Genomic DNA, 15,065 nt, shown 5'->3' with positions numbered 1-15,065 from the left:
TAATGGATGGTAGGATGGTGGCAGAGAGATTAATGAATGACTGGTAGGAGGAGGACAGAGAGATAATAAATGATGATAGAAGGAGGAAGAGTTTAGATATAAGTAGTAGAGGTCAGGTTGGGGTTGGGGCTTTTGGTGAACCTGATTGGTTCAGGTATGTTTCAGGGTGGATTTGACTGGACGGTTTGTGGTACTGTATTTCCCAGCATTCCTCAGTATTGATGGTCAGTGTAATATGGGTGAGAGTGTACTGTAGTATGGTTCATAATGCTGTATACTTGGGCATTACTGAGTCTAAATTCATTGCAGACATTAATATTGTCATTCTCACAGTTGAGTAACATTATGTGTGATACACTGGTCATTACATGTTCATGCTTATATCATTCTTGTGTAGATGGAATGACRAAATCTAAATAGTCTGAAGTCTTTATTCAAATACTATCACTGGACACCTGAAATTAGTCATGCAATCAGTCTATTTCGAGATAAATATTTTTATCCCTTCAAGTGCCTAATTTAAAAATATAATTCTCTCAGTAATTGTTTTGACAGAGCATAGTTTTTTAATTAACTGATATAAAACCTAGCAGAAGCTCCCGAGTGGTGCAGCGGTCTAAGGCACTGCATCTCAGTGCTAGAGGCGTCACTACAGACCCTGGTTCGATCCCGGGTTGTATCACAACCAGCCGTGATCGGGAGGTCCATAGGACGGCTAACACAATTGKCCCAGCGTCGTCCGGGTTAGGGGAGGGTTTGATAGACCGTCATTGTAAAATAAGAAGTTGTTCTTAACTGACTTGCTTAGTTAAATAAAGAAATACAAAAAAGTTCCATTTGCCAGTTGGCACATTCTTGAAACACTAACTGTACCAGCCTTTAAACACAGGATCAGTTACTGTGATGAAACATCCTGTTTAGAACGCCCGTATCGAATGTGGTTTTTCTTTCAGGAAGAAGTCCATTCTACTGAAAATTATAAAATACATAATATTTTAGATATGGACAGACAAACGGTCTGGAGGTACAGACATCAGTGAGCTATATAAAGATATCTGGGTACAGCTGTCAAAATGGCCGACATCCTACTTCAAGGGSATCCTCAGGAGTCAATGTGTAACTGAAACACTGATTATGTTAAAAATGATTCTCTCATCTAGATGGAAGTTGGGCTAGTGCCTGTAATTGTATATCCTGACCTTTGACCCCGAGGCACTGAGGCTATCTTTTTTCTTTCATAGTCGTCTCCCAATCCCCATCAATTATTCACTGTGTCGTCCAGTAAGATTCAGTGTTCCGTTGCGTTAAAAGACGCTTGGGGGGAAGGAAGAGCGTTGGTTGGATGGAGGGGGAAGAAGTGATGGAGTCCGACAGGTGACCCCTGTTGGTTGGAAACATGTCTTGCATCATATCAAACCACACAACACTCAGCAACTCCTCTCACTTTCCTGTTAATCTGAATGAAATCAAAACCCTGCAACACTTTTTTGTATTTTGTTATTTAATAAAAACGTTTTTYTTTTTTTTKTACCCCTTTTTTCTCCACAATTTCATGAYATCCAATTGGTAGTTACACTSTTCTCCCRTCGCTGCAACTCCCGTACGGACTCGGGAGASGCGAAGGTCGAGAGCCATGCGTGAAATTTCAGATACKTGATATTCAACTGCCCGGTTAGAATGAGGTGTCAGTGTAAAACATTMTTTTTCCCATTGGCTGTTTGTAATTCATTGATTGATGATGTCATCATTAAATTGATTGAGCTGTGGTGTCTGTCCACTCCTCACGGTCACGCTCAGTGGCCATCGTTGTTCATGAAATGGATCTCTCCTCCCACTCTCCTTCCTTCCTTACTTCCTTCCATCCATCCTTCCCTTTTCTTTCCTAGCATCCTTTCCTTTTTCCCTATCTCTCTCCTTCGCTCCCTATCTCTCTCCCTCCCTCTATCTCTTTCTCTATCTGTTTCTCCTTCTCCTGTCTATGTCAACCCCTGTCTCTTGCGTGGCATCATTTGCTTCACACACACACACACACACACCACCCACACACACACACACACACACACAACAACACACACACCACACCACACACACCACACACACACACACACAACACGCCACGCACGCACGCAGCACCAACACACACACACACACCCACACACACACACACAACACACACACCCTTATTTTGTTTTGTTGTTTCATTTTGGTCACTAAAGTAGGTTTGACCTAGTTCTGTTCTGCGAGCGAGAGGCAGAGCCAGTGAAGCGTTGGAATGGAATGAACCCATTACCCAGCTGATATATTAGTTGGACTAACATTGGCTTATCGAGGAACCACTGTACCACAACACACACACACACCAACACACACACACACAACACCACACACACACACCACACACACACACACACACACACACACACACACACCACACCACACACACACACACACACACACACACACACACACACACCGTCACACACGCACACACACACACACACACACACACACACATAAGTACATATCGTGTGGACAGTACTATACTATACTATACTTTAAGTACCAATGAGCTAAGGAGGGAGGAGGATGTAGACAGACAGAAAGACCATTGCTAAGGTCATACACACATCCTCCACTGTGTCAGCCACGCTTAAACTGCCTGAAAGCCTGCAGATTTATTTTCCTGCGTGGGGATTGCCTGGGGCAAGTGTGTGTGTATGTGTGGGGGGGGGTTCTGTCCAAATGATTCCACCTACATGAGCAGCGCCACTCCCCAACAAGGCTGAGGGGATCCTGACAGCCGCTGTCACATACAGATGTGGTGTTTTGATCTGAAAGCATCACCTCAGCGTACCAAGTGTCAAGGCGAGCCATTGCCAATGACCCTGTGTACTACTGACAAGATACTTGGTAGCAAGCACACCCAGGTCAATATTGTGTTTGACATTTTGGGAAGTGTAGCAGGATAATGTGATTTAGTTGTGAAAGTGTAGCAGTAATGTGATTTAAAACTGTGAAAGTGTAGCAGGATATGGAATTTAGCTGTGAAGTGCAGCAGGATAATGTGATTTAAACTGGGAAAGTGTAGCAGGATAATGTGATTTAATTGTGAAAGTGCAGGATAATGTATTTAAGCTGGGAAAGTGCAGCAGGATATGTGATTTAAACTGGGAAAGTATAGCAGGATAATGTGATTTAAACTGGGAAAGTGTAGCAGGATAATGTGATTTAAACTGGGAAAGTGTAGCAGGATAATGTGATTTAATGTGAAAGTGTAGCAGGATAATGTGATTAAAACTGTGAAAGTGTAGCAGGATAATGTGATTTAGCTGTGAAGTGTAGCAGGATAATGTGATTAAAGCTGTGAAAGTGTTGGCGGGATAATGTGATTTAAACTGGGAAAGTGTAGCAGGATAATGTGATTCTGTGAAGTGTTGCAGGATAATGTGATTTAAGTGTGAACGTGTAGCAGAATAATGTGATTTACTGGGAAGTGTAGCAGGATAATGTGATTTAACTGTGGAAAGTGTAGCAGGATAATGTGATTTAAACTGTGAAAGTGTAGCAGGAATATGTGATTTAACAACAGAAAGAGAGTATTTGATATTGATTGTATGAGTTTAGCATCAGAGGTTTCTGTAGGGATCTATGTTAACACACACACACACACACACACCACACACACACACACACACACACACACACACACCACCACACACACACACACACACACACACACACACACACACACACACACACACTGGCAGTCTATGTGTAAGTGTGTCAACCTCAGTCCGAGCGAGCCTCTCACTGCACTGCTTTTGGGCCTTTAAAGAAATCACATGCCTCATTAGCTAACTTGGTCACTGGACCCCCCCACACACACACAACAACACGTCACAAGCACACACAATCACACACACATTATGGCGCAACGGAACATAGGTCCGTGACCATTTCGCACAGACACAGAAGAATAAAGATATGGCAGAGAGAGAGAGAGCTGGAGAGAGAGAGAGAGAGGAATGGAGAGGGAGAGAGGGAACGTGGGAAGAGGAGGGTGGAGAAGTGGAGGAGGGGTGACATAGAAGGGGAGAGAGAAAGATGCAAGGCAGGGAAGAAATGAAAGAGTAAAATTCTGATGGAAGACTGTGACAAAGAGACGAGATGGAGAGAGGGATGGAAAGCATACAGAGCGAGGAACAAGAGAGTGAGAGAGATATAGACAGATATAAAATATATATTATTCACTGAAGTTAATGAAATTTCACTCTCACACATACAGATAAGATATACACTATATTCACAGGATGATGATTTTCTACTGATTTGTTGTATTAATAAAGCCACGTATGTGATCTCTATCACTTCATGTATGTTGAGTAGGATGGAGTTGCCTCTGTATGCAGATCCGTTTGCATTCTCTGCATAATGGTTACGGTTTGAAAGTGGGGGAGGGTAAGCTGTTTCTAGATCAGTTTTGCATTCTCTGCATAATGGTTATGATTGGGAGTGGGGATGGTAAGCTGTTCCTAGATCTGTGCCAACAGGCAAACTCTCCCTGGAGCGTTGGAATAATACGATAATTCTAGTTCTACGGTTGGAATTGCAATTGGATATCTCCGTTCTGTCATGGGATATATTTACCCTGTACCCTGCTGCCTCCTAGTGATCAACCCCTGTACGTGTTACAGCGTATTCAGAGAAGCTCTGACGATCACTGGTAATAGTGACATCACTAAGAAGACGTATAATCATGAAGGAGGGATGGGGGAAAGAAATGAAATCACGCACGCACACACACGCGCGTACGCGCACGCACACACACACACACTATGTTTCTATTATTATATTATATAACCTGCTTGGTAAGTGTGTGTGAGAGAGGGATTTTTACCTCTGTCTTCTTATCCTCTGAAGAAGCGTTAATGTAACCCCTTCTCTTGTCTGTTTGTGTGTGTGCGTGTGTGCGTGCGCGTGCGTGGTGTGTGTTGTTGAGGCATAGAATCAGGTTAAGTGTCCTACGCTGTCTCTCAGTCTTAGGAGCAGCAGTGGTGATGCCCCATGGATCAGGGAGCACTGGAGCGACCAACACCACAACACACACACACAACACACACAACACACACCAAACACACAACACACCACAACAACACACACACACACCAACACTCACACCACATCTGCAGTAAACAGGTGACTCAGGGCCCTGCAGTTGTGGAGCATGTCGTCAGAGATCAGAGTACATGTCAACACCTGAAGTACTGTAACTACATGAAGCTAGTCTGTTGTTTCACACTCATCATTCACTTCAATTGTTTCCTCTCCCCAGTCTGAAATCGGCTTGGCAAGTTGGAGACGTACATCAAACTAGACAACAGGGGAGGTAAGATTACCAGTGGCACATTGTTCCACACACCACACACACACACACACACACACACACACACACACACACCACAGCGCACCAACACACCTGCACACACACCTGCACACACACCTGCACACCACACACACCATAGCAAAACCATGTCAACACACACACCATAGCAAATCCATGTACACCATTCACAAAATCTCTCTCTCTCTCTCTCTCTCTCTCTGTAGGGAACCTATGCTACAGTGTTTAAGGGGCGCAGCAAGCTGACTGACAACCTGGTGCTCTGAAAGAGATTCCGATTGGAGCATGAGGAGGGGGCTCCCTGCACTGCCATCAGAGAAGGTACCACCCTTCTCCAAATCCTATGATAGAAAAGATTAGAAAGACACAAAGTGAAAACAGGGAAATAAAAGGGTACAATGCTACTCAAGGTCAATGCTGGTAGTACTGAGTAAAGTAGAGTTGAATCTGATTGGATATTCCTCTGTTCTAGTGTCTTGCTGAAGGACCTGAAGCAATGCTAACATTGTTACCCCCTACATGACATCATCCACACTGACAAGTGCCTCACGCTGGTGTTCGAATACCTGGTAAGTGTGTGTGTGTGTGTGTGTGTGTGTGTGTGTGTGTGTGTGTGTGGTGTTGTGTGTGTGTTGTGTGTGTGTGTGTGTGTGTGGTGTGTGTGTGTGTGTGTGGTGTGTGTGTGTGTGTGTGTGTATGTGTGCGTGGGTGTGTGTGTGTGTATGTGTGCGTGTGTGTTGTGTATGTGTGGTGTGTGTGTGAATGTGTGCGTGGGTGTGTATGTGTGGGTGTGTGTATGTGTTGTATGTGTGCGTGGATGTGTGCGTGGGTGTGTGTTGTTTGTGTACGTGTGTGTGTGTGTGTGTGTATGTGGGTGTGTGTGGTGTTTGTGTGCGTGGGTGTGGGTGTGTGTGTATTGTGTGCATGGGTGTGTGTGTGTGTATGTGTGCGTGTGTGATGTGTGTATGTGTGCGTGGGTGGTGTGTGTATGTGTGTTGTGTGCGTGGGTGTGTGTGTGTGTGTAGTGTGCGCTGGGTGTATGTGTGCGTGGGTGTGTGTGTGTGTGTGTGTGTGTGCGTGGTGTGTGTGCGTGGGTGTGTGGGTGTGTTGTGTGTGTGTATGGTGGCGTGGGGTATGTGTGTGTATGTCCGTGGGTGTGCGCGAGGGTGTGTGTGTTTTGGTCAGGATATCTCTGCTGATTTTCCACTGCATATTTTGTCATATTTGATCACTCTCCTCTCCTCTCCTCTCTCCTCTCCTCTCCTCTCCTCTCCCTCTCCTCTCCTCTCCTCTCTCTCCTCTCCTCTCCTCTCCTCTCCTCTCCTCTCCTCTCCTCTCCTCTCCTCTCCTCTCTCTCCCTCTCTCTCCAGGAGAAAGACCTGAAGCAGTACATGGATGAATGTGGCAGTATCATGAGTGTACACAATGTTAAGGTGAGGGTGTCTACATCTACAGTATTATCATTATTATACAAACCCATACAGCTGTGTTAACTCATACCTCTCTCTCTTCTCTCTCTCTCTTCTCTCCTCTCTCTCTCTTCTCTCTCTCTCTCTCTCTCTCTCTTTCTCTCGTCTCTCTCTCTCCTCTCTCTCTCAGATCTTTCTGTCCAGTTGTTGCGAGGCTGGCGTACTGCCACAGGAGAAAAGTCCTCCACAGAGATCTCAAACCTCGAACTGCTCATCAACGACAAAGGAGAACTCAAACTGGCTGACTTTGGTATGACACACACACGCACACACACACACTGTCAGTTATAAGTTCATGTTTTGTGTATGACTCTGTGTATGTTTGACTCAGGTCTGGCCCGGCCAAGTCTGTCCTACTAAGACCTACTCCATGAGTGGTGACTCTCTGGTACCGCCCGCCTGAATGTCCTGCTGGGCTCCACAGAGTACTCTACAACCCATGACATGTGGGTGAGCACCACACAACACACACACACAACACACACACACACACACACACACCACACCACACACACACACACACACACACACACACACACACAACACACAACACACACACACACACATAAACTATAAAAAGAGACGTTCTTTCACTGTCAACTGCGTTTATTTTTCAGCAAACGTAACATGTGTAAATATTTGTATGACATAACAAGATTCAACAACTGAGACATAAACTGAACAAGTTCCACAGACATGTGACTAACAGAATAGAATAATGTGTCCCTGAACAAAGGGTGTCAAAATCAAAAGTAACATTAAGTATCTGGTGGGCCACCAGCTGCATTAAGTATGCAGTGCATCTCCTCCTCATGGACTGCGCCAGATCTGTTCTTTTTTTCATGAATATCTCTTTTCTATCTGTACATTTTTCCTCGAAAGCCCTGTCATTTACCCCCAATCCACTCTGTCTTGTCTCTGTCTGTCTGTCTGTCTGTCTGTATGTTGTTCTGTCTGTTCTGTCTGTCTGTCCTGTCTGTCTGTCTGTCTGTCTGTCTGTCTGTCTGTCTGTCTGTCTGTCTGTCTGTCTGTCTGTCTTCTCTCTCTCTCTCTCTCTCTCTCTCTCTTCCCTCTCTCTCTCTCTCTCCCTCCCCTCTCTCTTCCCTCTCTCTCCCTATTTCTCTCTCTCTCTTTCTCTCCCTCCCTATTCTCTCTCCCTCTCTGTCTTCTCTCTCTCTCCTGCTTTGTCTCAGTCTAATGCACTTCTCATCGGTGCCCCTCGACTCTCTTTTGACTGTGCTTTTTTCTTACTTACTTATTTTACTTACACGCATGACACACCCACACACACACACACACACACACATGCACATAACACCAAAGTAGAATTATCTCCATCTCTGTGCTCCTCAGGGAGATAATGTATTGTAAAGCACTAGGATGTGACATCACCACTTCCTCCAGCACCATTCTGATGGCTTTAAAGTGTGCTCTAACATGGTTGAAAAGGGAGTAGCACTGTCTTCTAACTGTGGTTCTCTCTGCCTTGTGTAGGGGAGTGGGTTGTATCTTCTATGAGATGATGACAGGCAGACCACTATTCCCTGCTCCACAGTGAGGATGAGCTGCACTTGATATTCCGTATCCTAGTGAGCAGCAAGACTGCACAGGCAGTGGATATACACTGTGTATAGTGTGTGTGTGTACATGCAGATATATTGACTGACACTTTCTTTCTCTGTCTGTCTGTCTGTCTGTCTGTCTGTCTGTCTCTGTCTGTCTGTCTGTCTGTCTGTCTTGTCTGTCTGTTCTGTGTCTGTCGTCTGTCTGTCTGTCTGTCTGTCTGTCTGTCTGTCTGTCTGTCTGTTGTCTGTCTGTCTGTCTGTCTGTCTGTGTCTGTCTGTCTGTCTGTCTGTCTGTCTGTCTGTCTGTCTGTCTGTCTGTCTGTCTGTCTGTCTGTCTGTCTGTCTGTCTGTCTGTCTGTCTGTCTGTCTGTTCTGTCTGGTCTGTAGGCCACAACCAACAGAGTTGACCTGGCCTGGATTACCACCAGCGAGGAGTTTAAGACCTACAAGTTCCCCGTTACCACGCTGAGCCCTGGTCAACCACGCACCCAGGTCTGTGTGTGTCTGTGTAAACCACTGGTTGTCAGTCTATTATCTGTAGGTGAGATTGATTCATTAATGGGAACTGTAGTCACACCTGAACACACAGGCATCAAAGTACAGCTACTGTATGTCCTTCACTGTAGGAATCGGTCATCCTTCAACAGTGTTGTTTTTTGTGCTCTAAAACCCCCCTCTCTCTTTCCCCTCTCTCTTCCTCCCCCATTTCCTCTCTTCTAGGATAGACAGTGATGACATTGACCTTCTTTCACTGCTACTACAGGTAAGATGGAAGGACGGAACAAGTAGGAGGACAAAATCCTAAAACAATTCATGTGTTCACTTTAGACACAGACCAATGTAAATATATGACCCCCCCCCCTCTCTCTGCTCTCTCTCTCTCTCGTCTCTCTCTCATCTCTCTCTCTCTCTCTTCTCGTCTCTCTTCGTCTCTCTCTCTCTCTCTCTCTCTGTGTCTCTCTCTCGATCTCTCTCTCGCTCTAGTTTGAGCCGATGAAGCGTGTATCGGCTGAGGAGGCTCTGAGACATCCATACTTCAGGAGCCTGGGGGAGCAGGTTCAGACACTGTCTGACAGTGAGTCTTCAGCTCAACCTTACATAACCCCACTACATCTATACACCTTATCTTAACCAACAAAGTATATCAACAAACCCATGCCAAACCTTAACCAACAAARTATATCAACAAACCCATGCCAAACCTTAACCAACAAAGTATATCAACTAACCCATGCCAAACCTTAACCAACAAAGTATATCAACTAACCCATGCCAAACCTTAACCAACAAAGTATATCAACTAACCCATGCCAAACCCACTCTACTCCACGACCACGCCTGGCTCGCAGCGTGTCTGAGAGAAAAGGTAGATGTGCCACTCTTTCCCTGATGTGTCTCCCTCATTTCAGCCTCCTCCATCTTCTCTGTGAAGAACATTCAGCTCCAGAGAGACCCAGGGAAGAGGTCTTCGACCTTCCCAGAGTCAGGTGAGCCCTGCTGGGGTTAGAGAGGTGGGTTAGAGAGGTGGGTTGGGGGGGACAATAGTTGGAGTAGAAATAGGAAATCTGGAGTGTCTCAAGCCATATGAGTCTTTCTCCTGCATACTTTCTCTCTCTCTCTCTATATATATATATACAGTTCTGTGAAAAGGTTTTAGGCAGGTGTGAAAAAATGCTATAAAGTAAGAATGCTTTCAAAAATAAACATGTTAATAGATTATATTTATCAATTAACTAAATGCAAAGTGAGTGAACAGAAGAAAAATATTCATCATATCCATATTTGGTGTGACCACCCCTTGGCTTCAAAACTGCATCGATTATTGTAGGTACACTTGCACACAGTTTTTGAAGGAACTCGGCAGGTAGGTTGGCCCCAACATCCTGGAGAACTAACCACAGGTCTTCTGTGGATTTAGGCAGCCTCAGATGCTTCTCTCTCTTCATGTAATCCCAGACAGACTCAATTATGTTGAGATCAGGGCTCTGTGGGGGCCGTACCATCACTTCCAGGACTCCTTGTTCTTCTTTACGCTGAAGATAGTTCTTAATGACTTTCACTGTATGTTTGGGGTCGTTGTCATGCTGCAGAATACATTTGTGGCCAATCAGATGCCAATCAGATGACTTCCCTGATGGTATAGATTTTTTTTGCATAATGGATAAGTATCTGCCTGTACYTCTCAGCATTGAGGAGACCATTCATTCTGACCAAATCCCCARCTCCATTTGCAGAAATGCAGCCCCAAATTTGCAAGGAACCTCCACCATGCTTCACTTGCCTGCAGTCACTCATTTGTGTACCGCTCTCCAGCCCCTCAGCRAATAAACTGCCTTCTGCTACAGCCAAATATTTCACATTTTGACTCATCAGTCCAGAGCACCTGCTGCCATTTTTCTGCACCCAGTTCCTGTGTTTTCCTGCATAGTTGAGTCGCTTGGCCTTGTTACCATGTCGGAGGTGTGACTTTTTGGCCGCAAGTYTTCCATGAAGGCCTCTTCTGACCAGACTTCTCCAGACAGTAGATGGGTGTACCAGGGTCCCACTGTTTTCTGCCAGTTCTGAGCTGATGGCACTGCTGGACATCTTCCGGTTGTGAAGGGAAGTAAGCATGATGTGTCTTTCATCTGCTGCAGTAAGTATCCTTGGCCAACCACTGCGTCTACGGTCCTCAACGTTGYCCCTTTCTTTGTGCTTTTTCAAAAGAGCTTGGACAGCACATCTGGAAACCCCTGTCTGCCTTGACATGTCTGCCTGGGAGAAACCTTKCTGATGCAGTATAACGACCTTGTGTCTTGTTGCTGGGCTCAGTGTTGCCATGGTGTATGACCTTTGACAGTAAACTGTTGTTAGCTAAGTTTGGCTGTTCCTCGCCCAGTTTTATTCCTCCTACACAGCTGTTTCTGTTTCTGTTAATGATTGTGTTTCAACCTACATATTGAATTGATGATCATGCCTACAAAATCCCTGACTTTGTGCAAGTGTACCGACAAGAAYTGATGCTGTTTTGAAGCCAAGGGGTGGTCACACCASATATGGATTTGATCTAGATGTTTCTTCTGTTCACTCACTTTGCATTTAGTTAATTGATAAATATAATCTATTAACATGKCTATTTTTGAAAGAATTCTTACTTTAAAGCATTTTTTCACACCTGCCCAAAACTTTYGCACAGTAYTGTATATATATTTGTTATGTGTCTATATCGCTTCATCTCTGTTGATGTATGTTGCTGTCTCTGTGCCTCTCTCTCTGTCTCTGTGCCTCTCTCTCTGTCTGTGAGCCTTCTGTGTTTCTCATATTGCAGTGTGGTCATAATGTGTCACACACCGTGTCTTGGGACTCTGTCTTGTGATTTGCAGAGCCATGCCTGGTTCACACCATCTACTCCATGCAAAGTATTTAGTCAGCCACCAATTGTGCAAGTTCTCCCACTTAAAAAGATGAGAGAGGCCTGTAATTTTCATCATAGGTACACTTCAACTATGACATACAAAATGAGAGAAAAAAATTCCAGCAAAATCAATTGTTGGATTTTTATGAATTTAATTTGCAAATTATGGTGGAAAATAAGTATTTGGTCAATAACAAAGGTTTATCTCAATACTTTGTTATATACCCTTTGTTGGCAATCGAGAGTTAACATTTTCTGTAAGTTGTCACAAGGTTTTTCACCACTGTTGCTGGTATTTTGGCCCATTCCTCCATGCAGATGTCCTCTAGAGCAGTGATGTTTTGGGGCTGTTGCTGGGCAACACGGACTTTCAACTCCCCTCAAGATTTCTATGGGTTGAATCTGGAGACTGGCTAGGCACTCCAGGACCTTGAAATGCTTCTTACGAAGCCACTCCTCGTTGCCCGGGCGGTGTGTTTGGATCGTTGTCATGCTGAAATACCCAGCCACGTTTCATCTTCAATGCCCTTGCTGATGGAAGGAGGTTTTCACTCAAAATCTCACGATCCATGGCCCATTCATTCTTTCCTTTACACGGATCAGTCGTCCTGTCCCTTTGCAGAAAACAAGCCCCAAAGCATGATGTTTCCACCCCCATGCTTCCCAGTAGGTATGGTGTTCTTTGGATGCAACTCAGCATTCTTTGTCCTCCAAACACGACGAGTTGAGTTTTTACAAAAAGTTATATTTGGTTTCATCTGACCATATGACATTCTCCCAATCTTATAAATTCATTATAATCCTACAATGTGATTTTCTGGATTTTTTTTCTCATTTTGTCTGTCATAGTTGAAGTGTACTATGATGAAAATTACAGGCCTCTCTCATCTTTTAAGTGGGAGAACTTTGCACAATTGGTGGCTGACTAAATACTTTTTTGCCGCACTGTATGCTCTCTGGTGTGCGTATTGACATTGCCCTTACCAAGTTCACTGGTTCTGTCTCTATCACTCCTGTCTCGCTCTCTCTGTGTGTTTCTCTCTTTCTTCCTGCCTCTCTATTTCTTTCCCTCCGTGCCGTCTGGACAACACAAACACCTCCCCTTCTCCCCTGCTCTCTCTCTTTCTTCTCTCTCTCTCTGTCTCTGTCTCTCTCTCATGTGCCCCCCCACCACCCACCTTGCCCCCCTTCCTCAATAGAGTGGCCATAAGCTGGCTCCGCCCCCTCGCAGTACTTCCAGAGAGAAGCAGCCAATCCCAGGGCTCAGAGTCACGGCCTCTCCTCCCCCTCCACAGGCTGAGTTGCCCCTCCCATTCTGGTAAATACATGCTCTCTCTCACTTTCACTTCATTTTCCTCACTTTCAGTTCAGATGTCTTTCTGTATGTCYCGATGTCTATCTTTCTGTCCACTGCTTATCTGTGCCTATTCTATTCTCCACTTGTAATAACTGTATGAACTGTGTTTCTGTCCCCTTCAGACATACTGCCTTATATTCCCTGTTTACTTATTCTCTGGTTCTTCTTGTTGCCTGGGTGATGTCCTCTCTTTCCCATCTTCCCCTGTACTTTACCACCGATGTTCTTCTCCATCCTTGACTCCCTGTCTTTCTCTCTCTCTCCTTCTGTTCTTGATGCCCATGTTTTTCTGTTCATCATTCCACCATTTGCCTTCTTTGTACTTTTCTCTGAGAGAGAAACCTCCCAGTGTTCTATTTCAGTGAGGTTGGGGTGAAAGGTCAAACAGAAGGCATTCTGGGAAGGATGGGAGCGAGAGGAGACATTTTGATTGAAACTCTTTATGTTTGCAGCTCTGTTCAGGTTCCTGCAGAGGGAGATGTAGCCTTTGTGTTTTGTCTGTAAGTGTGTGTGACCACAGGGTGCAGTGTGTGTGTGTGTGACCACAGGGTGCAGTGTGTGTGTGTGTGTGATCACAGGGTGCAGTGTGTGTGTGTGTGTGTGTGTGTGTGACAGAGTTCTTCAGATGACTTTGTGTTGTTGTTTTTTGTACAGTTCTGGTTTTGTGCATGTTGAGCTACTGTTAAGGAGAACTCGGATAAATCAAACTTGACATCAAATGTTTTGGATGAACTTGTATTTCAGAGATGGAAGTTTCGATCCTCTTTGTCTGTGTGGGAGTAAGGGTAGTTAGCTAGGGTCGATGTTTCAGCTGTTGGCTGGGTTAGGGTTGAGGTGTTGGTTAGGGTTAGGGGTTGAGGTGGTTGGTTAAGGTTAGGGGTGAGGTGTTTGTTAGGGTTAGGGTTGAGGTGTTGGTTGGGGTTAGGGGTTGAGGTGTTGGTTAGGGTTAGGGGTTGAGTGTTGGTTAAGTTGGGGCTGAGGTGTTGGTTGGGTTAGGGGTTTGAGGTGTTGGTTAAAGTTAGGGTTTGAGGTGCTTGGTTAGGGGTAGAGTTGGGCTTATGTTAGGGTTGAGGTGTTGGTTAGGGTTAGGGTTGAGTGTTGGTTGGTTAGGGGTTTGAGGTGTTGGTTAGGGTTAGGGGTTGAGGGTGTTGGTTAAGGTTAGGGTGAGGTGTTGGTTGGGGTAGGGGTTGAGGTGTTGGTTAAGGTTAGGGGTTGAGGTGTTGGTTAAGGTTAGGGGTGAGGTGTTGGTTAAGGTTAGGGTTGAGGTGTTGGTTTGGTTAGGGGTTGAGGTGTTGGTTAGGTTAGGGGTTGAGGTTTGGATTAAGGTTAGGGGCTGAGTTGTTGTTGGGGTTAGGGTGAGGTGTTTGGGTTAGGGGTCAAGGTGTAGGGTTATGGTTAGGGGTTGAGGTGTTGGTTAGGGTTAGGGTTTGAGGGTGTTGGTTAGGGTTAGGGGGTTGAGGTGTTGGTTGGGGTTAGGGGTTGAGGTGTTGGTTAAGGTTAGGGGTTGAGGTGTTGGATAAGGTTAGGGTGAGGTGTTGGTTGGGGTTGGGTTGAGTGGTTGGTTAGGGGTCAAGGTTAGGGCTTATGGTTAGGGGTTGAGGTGTTAGTTAGGGTTAGGGATTGAGGTGTTGGTTAGGGTTAGGGTTGAGGTGTGGTTGGGGTTAGGGGTTGAGGTGTTGGTTAGGTTAGGGTTGAGGTGTTGGATTAAGGTTAGGGGTGAGTGTTGGTTAGGGGTCAAGGTTAGGGCTTATGGTTAGGGTGTGATATGAAAAAGCAGAGTTCTACAGCTCAGTCTAGACTATAGAAAGAAGAGGGAGAGAGATCCCTCCCTCACTTTAAACATGCAGTTCTCATATCCTGGTGGTGCAGAGAGCTCACT

General features: G+C 45.2%; 1 long non-coding RNA gene and 1 pseudogene across 12 annotated transcripts; both read left to right on the top strand.

Moving 5' to 3' along the window:
* Window positions 1-13,958, top strand: part of LOC112074065 (cyclin-dependent kinase 17-like) — a 33,640-nt pseudogene extending 19,682 nt beyond the window's left edge.
* A 34-nt stretch (window positions 13,959-13,992) lies between these two features.
* On the top strand, window positions 13,993-14,996 carry LOC139025297 (uncharacterized). Of its 12 annotated transcripts, none has more exons than XR_011476848.1 (6): window positions 13,993-14,045; window positions 14,095-14,145; window positions 14,355-14,433; window positions 14,574-14,689; window positions 14,829-14,870; window positions 14,918-14,996. It is a non-coding gene; the product is annotated as an uncharacterized lncRNA (long non-coding RNA). The 12 variants fall into 12 exon arrangements; XR_011476850.1 differs by having other exon boundaries at window positions 14,574-14,720; XR_011476846.1 differs by lacking the exon at window positions 14,829-14,870 and having other exon boundaries at window positions 14,901-14,990.
* The last annotated feature ends 69 nt before the right edge of the window (window positions 14,997-15,065 follow it).

The sequence above is a fragment of the Salvelinus sp. IW2-2015 genome, unplaced genomic scaffold (genome assembly GCF_002910315.2).
Source record: "Salvelinus sp. IW2-2015 unplaced genomic scaffold, ASM291031v2 Un_scaffold2479, whole genome shotgun sequence".
Taxonomy (NCBI): Eukaryota; Metazoa; Chordata; class Actinopteri; order Salmoniformes; family Salmonidae; genus Salvelinus; species Salvelinus sp. IW2-2015.
The sequence above is the reverse complement of the archived record's forward strand: the minus strand, read 5'-3'. Positions and strand labels throughout refer to the sequence as shown.